The sequence below is a fragment of the Struthio camelus genome, chromosome W (genome assembly GCF_040807025.1).
Source record: "Struthio camelus isolate bStrCam1 chromosome W, bStrCam1.hap1, whole genome shotgun sequence".
NCBI classification, from domain to species: Eukaryota; Metazoa; Chordata; class Aves; order Struthioniformes; family Struthionidae; genus Struthio; species Struthio camelus.
This window is the reverse complement of record NC_090981.1, coordinates 22,794,727-22,817,254: the sequence shown is the minus strand read 5'-3', so window position 1 is coordinate 22,817,254 and position 22,528 is coordinate 22,794,727. Positions and strand designations below refer to the sequence as shown.

The 22,528-nt window shown below is 37.9% G+C and overlaps 1 long non-coding RNA gene across 3 annotated transcripts in view; it reads left to right on the top strand.

Annotated features, from left to right (window-relative positions):
• The window catches only part of LOC138064249 (uncharacterized), a 64,008-nt gene that overhangs the window by 27,867 nt on the left and 13,613 nt on the right, over positions 1 to 22,528 (top strand). For all 3 annotated transcript variants that reach the window (XR_011137525.1, XR_011137526.1, XR_011137524.1), the window contains one exon: positions 9,302 to 9,390. This is a non-coding gene — a long non-coding RNA (uncharacterized lncRNA). The remainder of the gene's footprint in view (positions 1 to 9,301; positions 9,391 to 22,528) is intronic.

Below are 22,528 nucleotides of genomic sequence, written 5' to 3'. Positions count from 1 at the left end.
TCTCCAGCCTTGGAGTTGATAAAACACCAATTCTTTTGGTTAGTCGTTTTACCTGTTGAAAAATGGTGCTTCAGAGTGGCCTAAATGATGTGGGAATTCAGGTCAAATCTCCCAAGAAGTTCAAATGCACCAAGACAACAAAACATTTGGCATTATTAAGATGAGTTAAAGGACTTGTTAAAGCATTTTGGGACACTTGCAGTGAAACTCTTTGCAATGGTGCATAGGGTCCACAGAGTCCTTCTTGTGTGTCTCCTTTATTTCACTGTTGAATGCTTAGGGATACTCTCCTGTCAAGTGAGAGATTTGGTTCCCTGATCTCCATCTGGACCTTCCAAAAGAAAAAAATGCGCTATCTTTGATGAAATTATAATGCCATTAGCTTTTTTGAGGGTATTGCAGGGGAAGGGGAAGGAGAAAATAATGAGAAGTGAAATACAATGTTAGGAGCATAAATACTTTCTTCTGATCATTGTTAAATTTTCAAGATACATTGTTACAGTTCCCACTAATAAATCCTGGACCATATTCATCATAGCTTCTAATTTTATATACAAATGTTTTCTTTAGCTACTGTCATTATTACAATATAAAAACGTCTATCTTCCAAGCATATGTGTGATTTGCATGGGGAAAGAGAGACTCTTGAAATAACTGTTATTTCTTATTTCGTTTGTTTGGAAATAAAGTGAGTTAACACTAACAAATTCACTTTATTGACAAAGCTAATTGAAAGAAAATAATCCAGAAAGAAAGATTAGGTTGTCACAAAAACTGAGTACAAATCATGTTTAGTATATTCTGAATTACTGAGAACTTTCTCATAGGACCACAATATCCTAGATCCTGCAGTTAAAGGATATGCCTATTGTATTTATTCTATTCCACTGGTCTGGTGACAGTGGTATCTGGGAATGTTTTGACAGGATTAATGTATGTTCAAATAGAAGAACATTAGATGTCTGAAAGTGGATTATTTCATTGATAGAAGCTACATTTGTTCTTTACTTTTCTATAATAATATTTTCTGGATATTTTCTAAAAAAGAGGATCCGTTTGTCTGCTGTACTTCCCTGAGAAGTCTTGAGCCCCCATCTACTATGTCCCAGGTGAATGTCCTAGCCAAGATGTTCTTAAAATGAAGATTTCTTTTTTTCTCTTTTTCTCCTTTTAAGGAACTCTACTGTGCTTGGATTAATTGCTTAATTAACTATTTCTTGCACTAGGGAAAACCAGACTCTCCAGTCCTTTTCCCAATTAATCTCTTGTAATCTAACAACGATTAGAAAACTTGTGTTCAACAGAGCTCGCACTGCTCACACTGTCAGTGAGGGAGGTAATGATGGGGCTCCTGCGCAAGAGGAGTGCCACATCTCCTCCCGTGCCGCTGGGTTAGCCCTGTACTGTGTAAAAGGGCAGGCAAAGGTACCTGCCTCCAGGGAAGGGTTTGAGGTTATGCGTCCATAGTAAATGTAAGACCCTTAACGTTTCTAGTTTAAGCAACACCGAAGACAAACTGCCAACACTGGTGCTCGTCTCATTTTTGGGGTCGTACTCTCACCATTTGCTGCATAGCAGAGCCATGTGGTCTAACATGGAGCTGTAGGTTTCCAACTCTTGGGCAAAAACACTGAGAAATCATATTCTGCAGAGATCAACATCTATCTGTCTTTGAAGATCTTTGAAGTCTCTTGTCTCTCAATGAAGCTGAAAGTCCTTAGTACCTTAAGTCACTTCTGGTAATGGAACTTGAAGATCAAGGACATGTAATCATTGTTTTGAAACTATAAGTCTACTGAAGCAACTGCTTATAAGCGGCTAAGAGTTACGGTAAAGCCCAATTAAATGACTGGAAAGCACCAATATGTGCATATAAATCTGAGCGCTGTCAGGAAAGCCTAGAGAAAATACAGGACTGAGGTCTTCTGTGAAACACAGTAGAAGGCAAAGAAATCTTGCAGGAGTGACTTAGTCATCACCATAAAGGTGACTTTATTCCATGAAAATGTCGTTTGCTCAGGCAAAGCGCATGGGTTGAAAATATAATAAAATAACTGAAGACGTGTTCAGAAGTTGTCTGAAGGTCTTATTTTTGCAAGCGTCATTATGTTGAGCAAGTTTATATGACATGAAGATAGCATGAGTAGCTGTGAAATTTTCTTAAGCTTTGTGTGCATCTCCTTGAACACTGCCGTAATTTTGAACAACTGTTTGCACATCTTATTTACAAGGTGTTGCACTTTTTCCATCAAGTATTTGTTAATTACATGATGCTTAAGGGATCGGAGCAGCTCTTGCATCTCATCACTGACAAAGTTACAACACTGAAAGTTGTAGCTGAGGCAAATAAGAAGTTTCTTGTGCTTGAAAGATTCATCATCAATAATCAAAAAATAAAATTCAATGTTGTGCACTTCCTCAGTGCTCTCTGGGTCAAGAGCAATTTGCTCTGAGATTTGTAGTACAAATTAAACATTTGTAATTCACTGATAAATATTTAATTGTATTTTACAAAAAGTGAATTTAATTCCAGAAAATTACCTTCACCCTCTTTTTTTTTTTTATCTTGATCTTTAAAGGCCGTATCTTGATGAACTGTGTTAAAGCAACAATTCATTAGCTTTCTTAGTATGTTTCCTGTTTTTCAGAATGATCAATTTATTATGAGAACATGAAATGTGCTGAGAATATATTTTGTTTCCTGTTTAGTATTTCACCTACTAGTGAACATTTATAACTATGTTTTATACGGCATATATTCAAAAATCGACTTTCAAGCGTCAAGTTCGGTTTCATAAAACTTTCCTAAAACTAAGATATCATTGCAGATATCTTGAAGGAAAGAGCAGAAGGTAAGTTCTGTTTATTTTAGGCTTCTGAGTCCATCATTGTTGACTGTATTTGCTGGCTTGGCCGGTTTCTGATGCGTAGCTGTTAGGGACTGGGAACACCTGCATCTTTAGAAATACAGAAAATATGGAGATGATTGGAAATTTGACAGCTATCAAACTGCTCTATAATTTTAGGATCTTTATAATTTGATGTGGCTGACCTAAGTAAGTAATGGAAAAAGGAGGAAATGTTTATTCAGCTTGTTGAAGACTTTTTAAATTATTATGTTATATAATTCATCTTTTAAGCCGTTGATGAAAAGAAAAACCTTTATGAAAGACACAGAATTCTCACCCATCCGGAATTAAAAATGTAAATGTAAATTTACATTTCTTGGCAATGTAAATCCAAAGTTAATCAGTGCAACATAATTAGTTAAAAAGGAAATCCAAATCTTACATCTTGGAAATGTAAACAGGAAAATGAAGACATGTTTGCTAATATCTTTAAGAAAACTACAAGAATTGGTCAAAAAAGCATTTGGCAACTACCTTTTCATCAAGGAAATAAAGATTTCAGAAGGGAAGATATTAGAGGTATGTAAAATATATATTTATATATGTTACTTTGTTCAGAGAACAGTGATCCAAAAAACAGGATACTTCTTCATAAGATACTTCTAGTACTTTCAAATGAAACATTTCAAAATTTGGTCCACAATATTTATTCTTGTTCCTCTGTCTTTGTATTTCATTTTGTACTTCAGGTTTACTTTACAACCTAAAATAGAACAAACATTTAGCTTGACAAATATTTATATAATTTTACATTCTTGGTTGAATGGAACAGCAAAAGAACAAAAAAGTAGGGAAAAAGTAAAAAAAATAAAAATAAAAAATGTTTTTTGGACATTGATCCTTTAAATGTGCAATTTGAGACTTTTCCTTCATCTTCACTATCCGATTTAGTTTTGAAGGAATGTGATACATACTAAAAGAATCTGAAAGACTACAGTATATTGTAATTTAGGGGAGAGGAAAGAGTTCTGAATCAAAGTGGGGACGGTGTTTTTTTTGTTTTGAGTAACTGTGGGTGGTTGAACACTGGAGCAGGTTGCCCAAGGAGGTTGTGGAGTCTCCAATGCTTGGAGATGTTCAAAACCTGACCGGACACGGTCCTGGACAACCTGCTGCATCCAGCTGACCCTGCCTCAGCAGGGGGTTGGACCAGACAATCTCCAGAGCCCTCTGCCAACCGCAGCTATCCTGTGATTCTGTTACTGAAGTGTCTGGGCACTGAATTAAGAACTGTGGGGGAAAAAAAAAAAAGGTGAAAAGTGAAAGCCATAAATTCAAAAGATCTTGATCTTAAAAAGAGTTCTTGATGTGTTCACCTAAGTTTCTTGGGTTTACTTTTCATCTTACTGCTTCCTCGGGCCTCTGCATTTAGGTACTTTGTGTGCAGCTACTTTGGGGGACCAGCTGAGCAAGATGTGCTCTAGGTTTGCTTAAAAACAAAGTATGATGAAAAAGGGCTTTTGAAGATATCAACAGGGTGTTAAAAATCAATTTTTTAACTCTAAACCGTATGCATGCTCGAGACATCTTTGTAGGACTTGTTACTGCAAGGAAGGAGAAGAGTAGCTGCTTACTTCAGAAGAGTCGTTAAGCTATGGAAAATGGTGGCCCAACATACATGTCTAGCATGCTGCCAGTGCTACATAAATAATATTTTCTATTTTGTGTTCTGCATGGAAGAGTGACTAAAACTTGTTGTAGGCGAAGATATATATCATGAAAATAGTCTTGGGTTTCACATTTAAAAAAAGAAAAAAAGTCTCTGCACGTGCCATAAATGGCCCTATCACAGGGTAGCAGTTCAATTTGAATAGCAAATATGCAATTTGTTATTCCTAGGAGAAGTCTTCACGTAAGAGGATTATATTCCTAGAGCTGAGTTCTTGTTCACTGTAAATACCATGAAAACTTTGTTTGTTATAAAGATAGCCGTGTTTCTATGGTGACAACGGCATGATTCAAAATGGCATACGTTCTGCCAGAAAGTTACTGGAGTAATTCCTGCAGTGACATGTGCTTTTGCCATCATTTCCAAAACAGGTCTCATCATTTCCATGTCTCATAGGACATGAGAATTTGCATGCCATTCAATGTTAAGGAATTTCTTCATGACGAATAGATCATTTTCAACTAATTAGGTTGCATTGATTAACTCTGGATTTACTAATATAGTAGTTTTGCCATAGTATAAATACTTTTTCCTAAAGGATATTTACATCATTCCACTAACGTGGACACCTTAAAAGCCGCATGCACATTTTGACTTAGTATGTTTAGTGCTTGTAAGATTTGTTAAATTATTTACCGGCTTAGAAAAATTTGCCTCAAAAAATCCAGAAAGGAACAAACCCTCTTCCTCCAGCACAGGCAATGTGCATATACAGCTGAAAGCCTTATCCTGTATAAGCAGTTTTAACAATAGTATTTTAATTTAAAATTTTTGTGAAAGAAACTGGTAACAATCTATCTTTTAACTGTTATCCTATACATACTGTTAATTGTCTGCTGCTAATATTATCTGCAGGTGTTAAATTTTGATAAACCAACACTAAAAGTAGTACTTCCTTCTGGGGCAGTAATTATTTCCTTTAACACAGGCCATGCATTGCAGAACATTAGTAGCAAAATGCATATTGTCTTATGCCAAAGCCTCCTTGTACTGTAACAGCAATGCAGTCAATTTGCCTTCAGCTATGAATTGTACAGGGCAAGAAATTGTTAGAATAATCTCATAGATGTTCCAGGGTATAAAAAATGTGGTAGTTTATAATGTTCTTTTTGGTTTTCACTGCGAAGATGAATCATCTTAGAGGGGAGGAGGCTCACAACAGGCTGCATTTCCCTCAGGAGTTAAGGAACACGTGAAAAAAGCATATAGTAACAGTTATTATGTAAAGAAGTGATGCTTTACAGAGTCCTGCAAGTGCTACTTACTTACTGGTTCTTAAGACACGTGAAGATGTCATGATATAAGCCAATACTGGACTGTAATAATCTTTCAGTAATAACCCTCTCCTTCCTCTGGAGCCAAAGTCTTCTAAGGGGTGTAACTGGGAAGGAAGTTGGAGACACAGTGTTTTTGTTGTATGAGGCCTATTAAGCTATACTTAATTTGTTGTTGCCCAACTTCACTTCACAAAGCGGGCCCTCCATAATTTGACCATAATTTGTCCTGAGAGGAAAACTGCCCACGTTTAAGCGTAACTCTTAACAGATCAGATGTTTGTGAAGTATCAGATACAGATGTGCTATCTGTTTAATACTTTGAATAAATGAAAGTGGATGCTAGTATGATGAAATTAATTATTTGAAAGATCCAAGAAATAAGAAATAATAAAATGTTCTTTTTCTTGACGCCTTTATATAGAGAGAGTGAAATGTATGCGTGCTGGAAATCTGGCAATCAGTCCTGTCTGTTCTCTGGCATTATACATATGTACTAGAAAAAGCTAGCATTTGCTGAAATATTTTGCTTTCTCTAGAAGTATGTGTGTATGTTTATATTTTATTGCATATTGTGTGTGTGTGTGTGTGTGTGTGTGTATTTTCTTTAATTTTTTTTTTTCATCACTGCTCTTGTTGTTCAGGACTGTTTTGTATATCCTTGGTCTCCATGCCCTGAAAGCTGCGCTGTAATCTGGGTGTGGAGGGTGTATCGTTATTTTCACTGCTATATTCTTTTTGTTCATTTGCATAATTTAGAACATGTGGCTAAGGGGAAAAGCAAAAGATTGTCTTAATGAGAATGATTTCTTGGTTTTGGTGAAGATTACCTGGGTCTGCAAGCCTGAAACAACAAACTGGAGTTGCTGACATGGCTCAGAGCTTTGAATTTAAAGATCGTTCGCTAAAATCCAGACATGCTGGGAAATATTTCCTGTCCAACTTTGACTAAACTAAATATAATTTTCTCTTAAGGAATTTTCTAAGCAAAGAAGCAATCTCCATAAACGCTTAGTTACCTTTTCATACTAATGTCAGAGGAGAGATTAAGGAAAACATTCAAAGTAGTTTGGCATAATATCAAGACACAAGTATGTTACAAAATATGTTAGTTTTAGCTGCTCTATGAGATAAACAAACAGGCCTTCTTGAGTAAAATAAATATATGCTCTCTTCAGAAGACTTTCTTTTTGTCGCTAGTAGCAGCCACAATAAATTACGTTGCTTTCTATCTATTTTTACTAGCTAACATTACTAAATCAGCTTATCTCCTGCATAACAGAAAGAAAAATTCATAGTACAGAATCTTTTTCTCCTGGTTCTTGGTATAACACAGTCAAGATATTGCATTAAGCCAGTGTAAACTGAAAATCTCTAGGGTAATAAAGTATATCAAGATAAACTGAGTGGCTGCAAAAGTTGTTGGAGTACTTGAATTCAAAAAATGTAGAGCTTCCAGGGAACCAGCCAAGAGAAACCAAATGCAAAGGTCAAAGAGAATTAGTGAAAATAATGAGCAGATACTGAAACAAATGAAAGATACAGAGAGAGAGATTTCATCATGCTGGTGCCAGGCCAGCCTTATATGCCATGTAGGAGCATGGGACGTGGCTTTGCAGCTAATGCTCTTCAGATACTCCCGAAGCTTAGCAAGCAGATGATTCACTGTCTTCCTGCTATTATATCATGGTCTGATGAAAGTTAGAAAACATAATACGCTTCCTAGAAAGACTCTGTAGAGCCCATTTCGTAGAGATCAGAGTGCTTCAGATAGACCTGATGAAAAGGAGCACTGTATAAAGGACTGAATAGAATTGTATCCCCTCCGAATCAGGTGATGGAGTGGGAGGTGAGGGGAAAAGCAGCAGGTTGAAATACAGGTTTATTGTTGGCCTGTGAAATGGCAGGTTCTCAGCTGAACTGGAGTTTACTTGAGCTGTCCGTGTTACCGCAAATCAGATGAATAGAAGTCAAATACATCAAGTACTTAATTAATTCAAAAATTTTTGGAATAGGTGGTATTCTAAGTAAAATTGGCTTGGGTTTTATGGGGAACAAAAAAAATCTATGAATGTTTTGGAAGATTTCAAATATGCCATTAAAAAATTGCTCTAAAAATATGATGAACTACAGTTACTGAAAATATGGGTATTCTTTTTATAAACTGAATCCACTTATAGTCCATTGTAAACTATATTGTTATCTATATTCCCATGTGAGGCAATTGTTGCAACAATTTAAGAACTTTGGGAGTTATTTTTGAAATGTCCTTTCTCCGATTCCATTTCTAGTACTAGCAGCAGCATAACGTCGTATGTCATAGGTTGGCATTGAATTTGCAGCATTTTTTTAGTGTGTTGCTGGTAGCTCAGTTTATACAGATACAAGATTAAGCTATTTGACAAAACCGTTTCAAATAGAAAATAAATGGCAGCTTTGAAAAAAAACCTAGCAGGGTGTGTGAGAATAAATTTTTCCAGATTTTTTTTTTTTTAAATTTTCAGCTTGGTTATGCTGATTTACAAAGGAAGAAGAAGCATACATTTTTATTGATGGCAAATCAGTCCATCAAGAGCTAAGAAACACAAGGCTACATGAGTTTTGACTCAGGAAGTCCATGGACTTCAAAGTACTGGATTCTGGCAGAAATATGCTTACTCTGTTATAAGAAGATTCTTCAGGCATCCACTTTTTAAGAGAGGGGCTACGTGGGTCTTTACTCTAATCCAGTGCAGTTATTCTTACTTTCTTATCCAGCACAGGGAAATATTAAAAGTAATTTACTTTGTAGTGTGCTCATTTTGATCGGCAGTATTACAATGTATTTTATCCTTGCTTTCATTATATGTGAAACACAACAGGACTGAAAAAGGAGGATATGAAGTCTCAGGCAACTAACTGTTTTCTCTTTTTGTACTATTCTAACCCTATTCTGGAGGTTTTGTTGCTCTGTTCTTATGACAAGTAGCCTGGGCACTTGGAAAAAAAAAAAAAAAAAAGATCAGTTGAATTTTGTATTTCATCGCCCCTTCGAAGACAAAGGAAGCTTTTTATTTCTCTGGTCTGTGTTATGGGCTGTCCAGAATCTCCGCACTTGCATTTAGGAAGATGCCGGAGCTCTTGAGGTGACCGTCGGCAGCGTCGTGGTGAGAAGGGCTGGGACTAGGCAGCCTGGGGGACTCTTCTTGCCTGTCCTCTCCCTTGGAGTGAGGCCACTGACAGTGAAGCGGAGCTAAGCTCCTCTAGAGAGAGGAGCAGGGAGGTATTGCCAAAGCCTCCAAAAGGCTTCTTCAGGTAAAAACAGATTATCTGGGACACCCGCTGAGACGCTGATTGCACTATTTTCTTTAGAGTGACAACTGTGAAACTGCATCTTACTGTACATTGTGACCCTTTGCCATATTTCCACTGTGAATTTGCCCCAGCTGTTAATGTGTTTTTTTCCTTAGGAGATGGGGATGTTGACAGCACAAGACATTTAAGCGTCAGATGACAGTTTCTTGATCCTGCACCCAGGATGCATCTACAGCTCTCTCATGTAAGTATCCCTGTAAAAGAATAGCTCATATTCAAATGATATAATGAAAATTATACTGCAATTCAGCTTTCACTGAATACTTGGAAAAACTTTAAGTTCTGTCTGAACGTCATGATTCAGAAGCAGCCACCCTTTAGTTTAAAATGCTATTGTGTTAAAATTCAGTTTTCTGTAATGCTCGGTATTAGCTGGATATAAGTAATAGTATCGAAATCAGCACAAGGGTGATTAAACAGAATTTTACTAACTTCAGTGAAGCACCATGTTTAATTTTGCTCATAGATGTTATTCTGATGCTTGGTCCACAGTATGCTTGTGCAGAGTAGAGAATGCTTTTCATAACCATGATTATGCACTTTACTATTTGGGAATTAAAAAAACTGATGCTGTTCGGCTACTTTGCTAGCTAAGCAAAGTTCCCTGACATTTACATCATCTTTAGCCTTGCTTTAGCTGCTGAATGCATCATCGTCTATAGGTGGTAATATGGTAGGTGCAAAGTACATTGCATTTTGACAGCTGGTATGTTGTCAGGAGTGTCACACAATACAAATATGACTAGTAGCTATTTGACTCATCCTTAGCTGACTGTCTTGCTAACATCTTCTGGTGGACCCGAGTTATTTATTGTTGTTCTTGAGAAGTTATATAAATGCCCTGAAATAGCTAACCATTCTCTTGTTTAAGAATTAAGTCAGAATAATCTCTTTAAACAACAGTACTGTTAACATAATCTTATTGGAAATCTCAACATATTTTTTATTTTTATATTCTTTTTTTTAATAATGCAGGAACATTTTTATTATTAGCTCATTCTGTGGCTTGCAGAAACTAGTGGATTTGCAGGTGGTCTTTAACTCAAAATACACGCGAGCAAACTACAAACACTTAATAAATTTTCTGAAGGTGCACCAAAAGGCAGGCTTTCTAGCGTGCCATATAATTCAGTAACCTAAACCAGAGGGGGACCCTATCGTGTTAATCACTAAACAGGCAAATTTTGTAGTACCCTCTGCAGAGTGAAGACAGTGGATAGTTAGGAGATAGCTTGCTGGAAGGAAGTGGAAATGTTGAGCATTTCCATTTTAATTGAACCTGAAACGGATAAGGCCAAGGGACCACAGACACCCAAAACAAAGTTTCAGTAGTGGGTTCTTATTATTCATGTTATACATTTGCTCAGAGCTCTTCCTGCCAACAACTGAGCTCTGCCTGAGCCTGGTGCTCAGCTGTCTCGAACGTAGGTGCTCCCAACGCTGGGGAGCTCGATTTGAAGTGAGATGTTGAGAAGTTAGTGTGACAATCAGTAGGAGGTAAGACAGGGAGAAGATGATGGGAAACAGTATTCAGTTTTCACAGTTACAAGGCAACCTAGGGGCACAAGTCGACATTTTCAATTAATTCAAGAGAGTGTTTTTGTTTTGTTTTTTCAGTGCTTTCTCCATGACGGGTAGTTAGTCATTATCGGTGGGCCGGCATTTTTTATAGCTCGTACAGAATTCAGACATGGACTATGTATTGATAATGGTCTACGTACATAACGTCTGTTCCTCATGTTTTCCAGCTCAAATTTGTCTGTCTTTGGTTTTTAGTACTTCCGTTAATGATCGTCACCGTAACGTTGAATAATTCATTGAGTATTTGGGCTGGTGAGGGTGCTGAAGGTGGGGGCTAGTCCAGTCATAACTAGTAGTTGGCAAGGAGGTGGACTGAGAATCGACTGCTGCAAAAAAGGGCCTGAGGAAAGCTCTGCCTCTGAGCAGAGAGAGTCAGGAGCTGATCTCTGCACAGAGGACAGCCTCTAACCTTGATAACCGCACAACGTGCACGTGCTGCATTGCAGTTGGAATCCGCCTGCAATTGAAACGTTTTGTTGCAGTGAATGAACTAACTTTAAACCTTTACACTAATTATGCTAGAAATTCAGGGCTTTTCGCTGTAGGATCATTTCTATCTCAACCTATAGGTCAGAAAAGCCTCAGAAATAAGGTCAGGATCCTCTCTTCATTTTGTTGCTGGATATGGCAGGCTCTGCCTGCTAGTGTAGCTCAGCACAAATATTTTATATTACTATGCAAAGTCTTAGCTTTCAAATATATAGAGACTCACCAAAGGAACTCTGCACGATGTCCTAGAACTTGCCAGCCTGCTACAGTCTTGGCTGTATGTAGTTTTTATTGTTTTAGTATAGATGAAACTGCATCAGATCCAAGTAACACATATGGTGAAATGTGCCAGCTCAGCCTTTTATCAATTATATCAATGTACTTGTGTCAAGAAAATTGATTTCTCTCTAGTGAAGACATCTGAGGTAGAGAGGAAGACCTTTCTTTCTTATTTGTGTAACACTGTTTTCAATTAGCAAGGTCCAGATGTTCACACATTTTGAAGATGTCTTTTAAACTCGTTTGGGCATCTGATCAGAAAACATTGGTGGGTTGTGTTCCAGGAAACCCTTTTCTCCCTCTTGAAAATGAGGTTGGGTTATCTGGATTTGTTCCTGATTTTTCAGTCTCAGAAGATTTCTTTTTTGTTCACATGTATTCAACTTAGCATTATAATTTCTACCATTATGCACATTTAAAACCCATCTTGCATAATAATTTTATTGACTTCTTGTAATAGCAGTCATTTTCTTTTTTTTTTGTTTTTAGGAAAGAATTCATAGGTATTTTGACTAAGAATATCTCCTCCTGTTGTCATTTTCACACCTTTATCTTTTGGAGTAAAACCTTTAGAATAGGAATCAGAAAAAGGTGGTGAATTCAGATGTTTCACTTCATTGTTTAGATCAAAATGTGTTCTGGGGAGAGGGATAATTTTCTCTGCTGACTTAGCTTTCCCCAGAGAGCTTTCTGCAGAGCAACAGGGCCAAATTAGTCGCATTTCCTCTTCTAGATTGGTGTGCATTAGGTTTGTTCTAGAAATTCTTTTTTCATAGGGTAATTTTTTTGCAGATATATTTTTTTGTAAGTATATATTTTGCAGCATCCTCTTAATTTGTGGTAAGTTTTCACTTTAAATCACTATTATCACATTTTGCATGGATTTAACTGAATTCATCACTGGCCATTAATGGGACTAAAAACTTATTAATGAACTAAAACATTGGGAACTTTCATGAAAATCTGCTAAGTACTCTCTAATGAAAGTCTTACTGAAAATCATTATTTTGGGCTGTGTAAGAAGCTATCTTATTTTGCAGACTTTCAAATAGATTTTTGAAATTTTTTATATATGCTAATATTTCATAGTTTCTTCTTATTCCAGGAAGACAATGGGATATATAGGAAAGCACTAAATCCGTTTCCTTTGCAACCATGATGCACTCTCAAAAATGTTAAGGTGGATTGATTAAAAACTGTTAAGTTACTTAAAAATGGAATACATGCTCTTATGAGCTTGATTCTTCTGCAGTTCAATGGGATATAGGCCCCTAGGAGACTTGGGCGTATTGGTAAGATATCCGTAAACTATTAATTTTACTGATGTAGTACTGTACGAAGACCTTATTCTACAACATAGACTTTCACAGTTTGTTTCTATGCTGTAGGATTAGGTCTACCTAGAGAAAGTTAGTATTTAATTACAATAACTGGCCAAAAAATTACAAATGCCCCTACATTATTACCTCAATTTTAGGTTGAGCTGGCTTTTATACTTTTTACGATGCTAAAATTGTATTTGTACTGTTCAGCTGAAAATTGCACAGATTCTTAAGTTAAAGTTTTTCAAACTTATGCAGAAGAAAAGAGCAATTTTAATTGTCTAATGTTTTCAAATGGAAGCTTTATTTCATGGTTTACTGTAAGATAACCTGCTTGATTCATATCCGAATTTTGGGGGGGAAACTATTATTTGCTCTGTGTTTGTACAAAGGAAAACAGGAACAAGGGTGGTATTGTTGACTAAATCCTTGCTCCTGGTGTACACCTTTCTGAAATCATGGGAGGAAGACAGATTTCTCCGAACAAAGCTGTTGTGATACGCAACTAGGTGACTGATGAGGATTTTTAACTTCATGAAACTGCTAACAGCTTGTTTTACGTTCCACCCAAGTGCCAACCTGAGAGCAGAGCCATTGCTTGGCTTACGCAGGCATTCCTTTCCCAGAGAGGGGTCACCAGAGAGGCTAGTAAAATTTAGGGCAGGACTGCTCTAATAAATTGTCAGGCTGGCTGTGTCTTGCAAGGGAGCAAGGTATTGAATGTGGGCTTTCAAAGCTGTATTTATGCATTAATATGTCTATCAAGTGCGAGGATCATGTCTAAACTAAATAGCCAGCAGCTGTTGTATTCTTTATTACTATGACCAAAAACTTTTGAGCATCTTTGCTGAAGTACTATGCGATTTGATATTTAAAACGCTAATCTACAGATGCCAGAATGTTTCCTTTGTGAAGGTGTCACTCAGTGATATTTTTTTGCACAATGAATCTGAAGTCAGACAGCACTGTTGCTAGGAATTTGGTGTCAGTTATGCAGTAAAACAATGTTTTAATTGACAGCTTGAGTGGATGGAATTGCAGATACGCTCTCGGATGAAGTGGCTGCCTTGTATTTTATTATGTCACCAGGACTTTTCAGTGAAGTGACAGCTTTTTCACCTGGTACATGAATGATTAGCACAAAGCTGCGATAATTGCTCTGGGAACACGAAAGATGTGAAATACAAAACTGGAAGTTCCTATAGAAGATTTTGTTTGGGATGGGGAAAATATTAGAAGCGTCTCATAACTTTGAGAGAAGAAAAAAATTGTAGCCAAGTATTTCACTATAAAACATCTATGTTGAGAAAGAGGTGTATCCTCTCTTAAAATCAGGTGTCAAATATATATATGTATGTACCCAGATGTACATAAAATCCGGGCTCTAAATGCAAATATTTCTAGACACCAAACACAGAAATTAACTTTGCCTTTAGTTTTAAGTAATGCTTAATCTGCGCTTGTCTTATGGTTTGCTATCCTTGGCAGTGTTCTAAGCCTGACAGCGTGGTCACTTTTGATGACCTGGGAGCTTAAATATTGCTCTTCTACATAGTAGAAATAATGGGCTGAATATTATATATTAGTGTTGAAGACAAGCCAATTTTTTGTCTTTCAGGAGTAATAGCCTTCAAAATGAACTAGAAAGGACCACTGCTTCGATCGAGGCTCAAGTGAAAGGCAGTCACTGATTTTAGCTAAGTTGGTACACTATCTGTTTACTTTCTCTTGGCTGTGTGTGCAATGAGGTACCTGTTCTTCTTGGTCACTTAGCATTTGTTAAAACTGTTCTGATCGAATTTGTGCAAACATAGTATTTATCATTTAATTTTTCATGGAAAATGAGTAACAAGCCCGCTCTAGTATTGTCTGAAGTAACAACTATGCACATGTGTGTGTATATATATGTGTGTGTGTGTATGTGTGTGTATGTATACATGTATATATATATATCTCCTTTCAATTTTAATCAGAAGCAAGATTTTTGTTTAAAACCCATCTTTGCATGTTTGCAGGCTCTAGTTACTGGAAAAACTGTAAAAAAGCCTTGCTGAATAAGGCAGACAAACTAAGTTATTCCGTGCAGCTTGGGGCATGTCTCAGAACTGGGAGAGGGAAATGACAAATTAGAATACCACCTGAAAATTAGATGCACTGAAGTTTAGCATCTCTGATGTTCCGCTGTAGTGAAACACTGGTATAAATAGTAGCACCAGGCCTTTTTATATTTAAAATATGAAATAGCGTGAGACTAAAATTTTCTGGAACTGTTAGAATTCATAAGATGAAAACATAGCCTTCTGATGGCCAATTTTTGTGACTATATGTATATCAGAAACTAGTCACTGTTTACCTTCAGAAAGCGAGAATGGACTGATAACCTCTGTTTGTCAGTCTTGAATTTTCTGACCCGCAGTATTAGGGGACAGGATTATACCCTGCACAGGGTAACACAACATGCCTGTTGTGCCAGGCCCGGTTCCAAGCATTACAGGAAGGCACGGAAGACCAGCTTTCTAGCTGGTGTCGAATTAGTTTAACCTTAATGGCTGCAGTACGGTTGCACCAGTCTACACCAAGTAATGTTCTGCCCATTAGGTGTATACCCGGGAACGTTTCCACGACTGTGGCCAGGATGGATGTGGATGTAGCGTAGCCGTTCCAGTATTTTCACATGAATTAATCAATTTCTCTCACACATCTGCTCATTAAAAATTGAGGTAAAAGAAGAAGGAAAGAACAAAACTGTGAAGTACTGCAAAAAGCTGTATGTCAAAAGCATTGTTGAGCAGTAACTGTGAGAGTCTGGGCCGCTGATGACTCTCTTGAGGTAACCTCTTCCGCCTTAACTACTGCTTGGGCTTTGGTTATAGTGATTGTATTGTTAGGCCATATCTGTCCTCTTCAGCTGGTGTGTCTATGTACACCTATCTCTTCAAAGCAGATTAGCAGAGAGCATATATTATTTTCTTTTTAGTTTTAGTGGGCTTCTCAAATGGGCTGCTGTTGGCTATTTCGACTTCCTTTGTTCCCTGTAAAATGCACAACCTTCCCAATTCATTCTTGGCGGTTGAACTCATGCCGGTAACGTAATCCTGGGCAATTTCTTCCCTCGGTCTTCCTTTACAAGTACAGGGTTCAGAGATTTACCGTTCTGTTTTGTTCTGGTCACGCAGCTACTGCAAGAAGGATCAGGTCTGTGCTTGGGGAAGGAGCCAGCTGCAAAGCTGACAAAGTGAGAAAAACGGAGATATTTCTTCAAAGCTAACTCTGTAGCCTGTAAATTAAAGTAAGATATTAAACCAGTATTTATAAGAGTCCTGTCTCTAGCTCTCCCAGGAATGTTGTTTGCGTGTCCCCAAACGTAAATGCCATGAGGCAGGCCGAGGAAGTCTTCAAATTTATGTAACAGCCAAGGGTGACGTATTAACTGTGAATGGGTAGCAGCAGCAGACCCTGAAAAATTAGTTTGAGCTCGAGGAAAGGGGATCACCAACTGTTGTTGTACGCAGTTTTCACACATTGAATGAAATAGACTTTTCAAACGCGTGTGTAGTCATTAAGAAAGTGATATTGATAGTGAAGGCCAGGCGGTTCAGCTCAGGTGTCTGTCACCTTCTCATCAGCCTGTCTGAGCCTTTGCTGTGTCACTGTGACTTTCCTTCACCGTTGCAGCCCGTCGCCGCTACTAGTGTGGTCTCATTTATACTCCTGTAAACAGTAGCTGATGGGTGGGTCGCTGATGTCCATTGACCATTATGAAATCTGAGTAAACCAATCACACCAAGAACTATCGTCATTCTTCAGCGTGACGTATTTAAGCGTACGGTACTTCAGAAAATCACTACAAAATCTCCTTAATCCCTAGGGATGCCTAATTTTTCAGTGTCAACTTTCTCGTCGTCAGAAATGGGTTTAGGGAACAACTGACCCTTATCCATGATGTTCATACGTGATACCAAGTCCAGTGACCAAACTGTAAGGATTACGCGAGTAATCCATGTATGCAAGAGTATTCATTGCAGCGTTAAACGAGCCTCGGGAACGCAATGAATGCAATGAAAAGGGATTCATACAGCACCAAGAACTTGGCCAAAAAGCCCTATCTTGTGCCATGGTGGGGTTCAGGCAGCTGACGTCACGCACCGTTTTTGTACTGATGTTTTGCAATATGTACTCCCTCTTTAAAAAAAGCAATTCCGATCTGTACAGCATGGCTAGTGCTGCTTTGCACACACTTCGAGCAGCCTTGTGTGCTCATCTCGTGAATGTGGCTAGCGCATAATCCGAGCAGCACGGGCAGCCGGCAGTCAGGGCACTGCTTTCAGTCGCTGCGGGGAATGGCAAGGGAAGAGCAATAGCCTGCGCATGTGCAGGAGCGATACCTTTGGCTTGCTTATGTTTTCTCTATTCCTCTTGCAGTGATTTGACGTGCAGCGATTGCAGGCTGTGGCCTGCAGGGATTTATTAGAAATTTCTCAATGCTTGTTAATTTTTGCTGATTTTTTGCATTCATTTACCAGGTTTGGTGGAACCTATTTCCTTGCTCTGGTCATCTAATGGCAGGCAGTATGTGCTAAATTATTAGTAGCTGCTGTCAGCCTGCTGTCATCATTATACATGCAGTTTTAATGGCTGTGCTTATTTAATTACTGGCACTAGTATGTGGTATACCAGTGGTCAAATGCTTTTTGTTGTTGGAAACAACATGATCTGCAAATATGCTGTGTTCTCTCTTGGAAAACACTCAGCTTTAAATTATACAGGTGATGAGAGAGTGACTTAAAAAATTCAATTGTGAGTGCATATCGATATCTGCAATTACCTCTGACAATTAGGAAAGGCTAAAGAGTATTCTGGACAAAACAGACTTGGAAAACAAAGGCAGTTTGAATTTCTAACACTCATTGCAATTGAAATCAGGAGATTGAATTTAATGCATTGTTTGTTCCTTAGGAAAGGCCAGTAACTGGTGCTTATAGTGAAGGTAGAACTGCTATTAATTTTTAATGTAAGTATATGGGAAGATGGAACCACTGTTTTACCTATATAAGCCCATCATATCACTTTCAAACAATTTACTTTATGCCATCTCCCTGACGATACAGTGTATACGGATATTAATGTGATCATTGCCTGTGTAATTGTGCCTTTCTAGGAAAAATCTGATTTTAGAAATCAGCCATTCATCAGAGCCAAGTACCTGTTTGGGAAAAGTGAGTAGCTAAGTAGCACGCTTTCCACAGTTTCAAAACACACACACAAAGAAATCAAAATTAACATTTTCAGTGTTTCTGTGACAACGTTATGTTCGCAAATGAACACTATTGCAGTTGCTTTTAGAAGAATTTTGAACGGTAACAGAGAATTTAATGTACCTTTTTGTGTTGTATATTAAAGGGTAATTGTATAATACTTGCTAAGCAGAAAATCAGGTGAATGTTGGGCTCAGAGCTGTTGGGTTTTTTTTCTGGTTTCTGTTGCTTATGATCATATAAATACCACGTTTACAGCATTAGTTATTTTTTCATAGCTATAAAGTGTCACTACAAAGTTACTCATGGATTTATTTTGTAAAAAGTGCCCTAGTAGTAGTCCACGTTCAGGTTTAGAAGTGAGTTACCCAGAATATGTGGTTTTGTTAATTCTCCGTATTAGATGAGCTCATGAATTTTTATTGGAAGCAGCAGCTTATGCTGATTCAAGCTGTCTTCTTTTTTCTGGGCCTGTTTCCCTACTGGCCATTATGTTTAAAGTGGAGAGTGTTTCTGTACAATTCATATTCAACGTTCATGAAACAGTCTTGACCACGTCTGACAAACTGTGAGTGTAATAAGGAAATCTGAATTAAACTGGAGGAGCATGCTATTAATTCAACTAAATAATTAAATTTATTTAACTAAACTGAAGCGGAATAGGCAGCTGCAAATGATATAATTTCACTGAGTCCTGGACTGAGAAAGATGCTGTAGTGGCCTTTTTATGTGAGCTGATATAGCAGAGGGTTCTGGTTTTAATGATTGTGCCTCCTTTTTCTTCTTTGCCTTATTTCTGTGTAAAGCCACCTCTGGATGTATACGGGCAGGCTTAGAAAATGTACCAGGCTAATAATATAATTAGACTCTTGATCTTCCTGTATCTCTGAAGACCAATGGTTTGCAATGTAGCTACCCCAGTAAAAAAGTTCATTGTTTAGTCCCAGGAGGTTTTTTTGTGTGCTAGAGATCCCCTCGTAGTCCCACCTGACATTGAATCACAATCTCCAAGCCGCTGTAGCCCGTGTCCTGTAATTACCTGTAAGTAATGTATGGCATTGTAAGAGAAGACAGGGAAGTGAAGGACACTGACAAAAGAGATGTAAAGCTTTGCACACACTAAAGCTGGGTTAGCAACTTCATACGTAAATGAAGAGGACAGCTAAATAAAACTATCTCTTGCTGCCGGTAGCTCCCCTGGGTTTCTGAGTGGTGCCGCTGTGCAGGACAGGGCAGGCAAGCTACTCTCATCACGCCTCCTACCTGGCCCTGAAGACCACTAGGTTAGCTCTCCTGGATCACAAAGCTTATCCTGATGCTGACCAGAGATAACCTGGGAAAACAAGATCCTTGACAGTAGGAGTTTCTGGAAAAGAAAAAAGCTATGCTGCAAAGAATGGTCCTGCTGCACATAAAATATATGCACTTGCTAAGCATGGCAGGGGACAACCCAAGAATCAATATTTATTAATAGCATAAAACGGTATCGAGGTTATTTGAGTTTTGTTACCCAGCGTGAGGACTGACTGCTGTATCTCAGCCACTAACGTGTGCTATCTGCAGGTAACAGTAAGCCCCGTGTCTGTGAGGTACAATTTTGTGCAGGAGCGGGAGTAAAGCTTTATGAGTGCAAGTGCTAGCTGTGACACCATGAGCAGTTGTTAGGCACCAAGTTCAATGGCTTTGCTGTTGTACTTCCTCTATTTTAAGTTCTGTGGTGTGGTGTGGTTTGGTTTGGTTTTTCGCACCCCCTCTAGATTTCATCATTCTCTGCTAGTGCTTGTTCTTCCTGGGTAAGAGCTGAAGGTTTTTAAGAGCACAGAGGTGTCCGGAGCAGAGATTTCCGAAAGCAGCATTGTTCCACGGAGCTTTAGATGTCCCTGCTTTCAGAAACATATATAGATCTCTACCTGCAAATTTATACATCTAAATTCCTTTACAGATTTAGCCTTCACAGAAGTTCAGATTTTGCAGTTAGAAGCTTTGAAGAGCAAATATTGCTTGGCATTTCAGAACACCCAGGCTTCCTTCCTGGGCTTCTTATATACTTCTCAGGTCTGGAATCTTAGATGCTCTTTCTGTCCCCACCCAGCGAAGAAGTTTGCTGTAAGAAGCCCAGCTCGCACACTTAGTTTGCCTTGAAATGACTGTAGGTTTTAAAATACCATTAAATTTAATACGAATACTATAATGTGCGTGATTAAATAGTCCTTCTCTACTCCTAACAGGTTTCACGTTACAGAATAATAAAAGTAAAAAGTGGCTAAAGTAGCATAGATTGGTATTTTCAAGAATCTACTTTTTTTTTTTTCTTTCTTTCCGCATGGATTTTCCACATGGACCTGAAGGGAATGTTACTAAGCAAACGTAATAAGATGATGGTTATTATTTGATGCTTTACGCATATCTATCCTCTCCCTGTTTGTCTTTTGTGCTAAAACATTCTGCTACATGAGAAGCGCCAAGTACCGCTGGGAGCTGAGTATTCAGAAAGCATGCGAATTATATTAGTAGACTTTTTAGGAAGATACGGGAAATAAGGAAATCTTTGTAAGCCTCTTAAGAAGTTAACTGTTTGGGTTACTCAGCCTTCTTTTTAAATGGTGTATGCTAACTGGTACTGTTTGTTTAAAACATTTGTAACATTTAAACACAGATTTGGAGTTTTGGGATTTTTGTTATTCCTGTCAACATCCTTTTTTTACCAGCTGTTTTTATTTCTGAGTTGCTTTCTTAAAAGTATCTTCAAAGCATTCATGCCTCTAAAGAAATCCATTTTCTTCCTGTTACTGACTGCAGAAGGACACGGTTTCGCTGTGGCATTTATGAAGTATTGACATGAAGACTTATCAGAATGGATGCATTTACTGTGTTATAAATAGCCAATTTCCAGTTTCTGATGTAACTGTGTGAATTTATCAAAAAGTAGTAACGTTTCCAAAATTTTTCTGTCTGTTGGAGTAGACACTGGATTTTTAAAACTGGTTGAAAACGTGGATAGAAGCTGAAATTGCAAAATTCTGGAAGAGGTAACACTTTTAACCATTGAATTAAACACTCACTCAAGATGAAGGAGACCTGGATCCAATTTCCTCCTCAGTTTGAGGGCACGCCAGCTCTTTTCGGTCTCAGACTACTTCTGCATACGGAGCTTTATGGGTGGTCTAAGGAAAAACTCCCTGTTTCTATTATTGAAGCTATTCAGTTTTCCTTTGACTGTGAAATACTGGTTGACTCTGAGGGTTAGAGTTTGAAAATGATCAGCAAGCTGAATAGGATGCTTACCTTATATTTTAGTTTCAGTACATGTTTTGGTCTCACAAAACGGATCAGTATCAATAGGAAGATTGAGAGCTCCTATCTAAAACAGAATAACCTTGTAGCGCTGTGGTTAGGTCACTATCCTGATTCGGGTTCCATCAGGAACTTATTGGGTTATCTGGGAAACAAATGAAAAAGGCCTCCAGCATCTTAGGTATGGTTTGCTGTCAAGACTATTCCAGCTACCTTGTAGTGTGACTAAAATGCGTTCCATGGTAAAATGGACTGAGGGAAAAAGACTTAAAGATTGTGAATGCTGGAAGCCAAAGTGTAACATGTATGTTGTACTTTTTCTTTCAGGCAGTGACAAATATTCAGGACTGATGGTTTAAATCTGTTTATTGAGAGCTTCTAGTAATTTTTCCACTATTAATGCTAAATTTTGATAGTCTCCGAAGAATCTGTTTTACCTGTTAATGTTGCATACTGGAACTCTTAGTTATTATTCACTCAGTAATCTAATTCTTTCCGTATCAGGCCATGTCCTTTCCTGGTTACTTTTTTTCTGATGTTGTTTGATGCTGGATTTTGATTTCGATTTCCTGTTTGTGTTGTCTGATGTGTTAACAAGTAATTTAGTTGGTCAAAATACAAATGAAATATATGTTTGTGTGGTAGAAGTATTGCTACAAAAGCCATATTAGCAAAAGGACCACTGGTCTATTTTTATTTACTTTGGAACATTCCTAAACTTTTTATTCAATTCCCCCTCCAGAAAAATACTGATTGCTTATTATGCAAGCTTTAATGTCAGTGTGCACTCCAAGACTATACCTTTTCTACCTACAAAAGCTTAAAATTGTGTCTTCGGCTTTTATTAAATGATGAATATCTCTCAGTCTGGGATCTCCGGCATGGATGCAGACAGGCAGGACAATAACGGAGCTGAAGGTAGCTGCAAGTTCCAGTATTTCGGTAAGAGTATTATGATCAACCTCTGGGCTTTAAAGGCTTTAAATGTCTGTGCTGTTTTTTATGAAAAATCCCCCAAGTTATACAACAAGCAGTACATTTGTAAATCCAGTAGTAGGCGATCCCACGGCACCATAAATACTACATTTTTAACGTTTCTCCT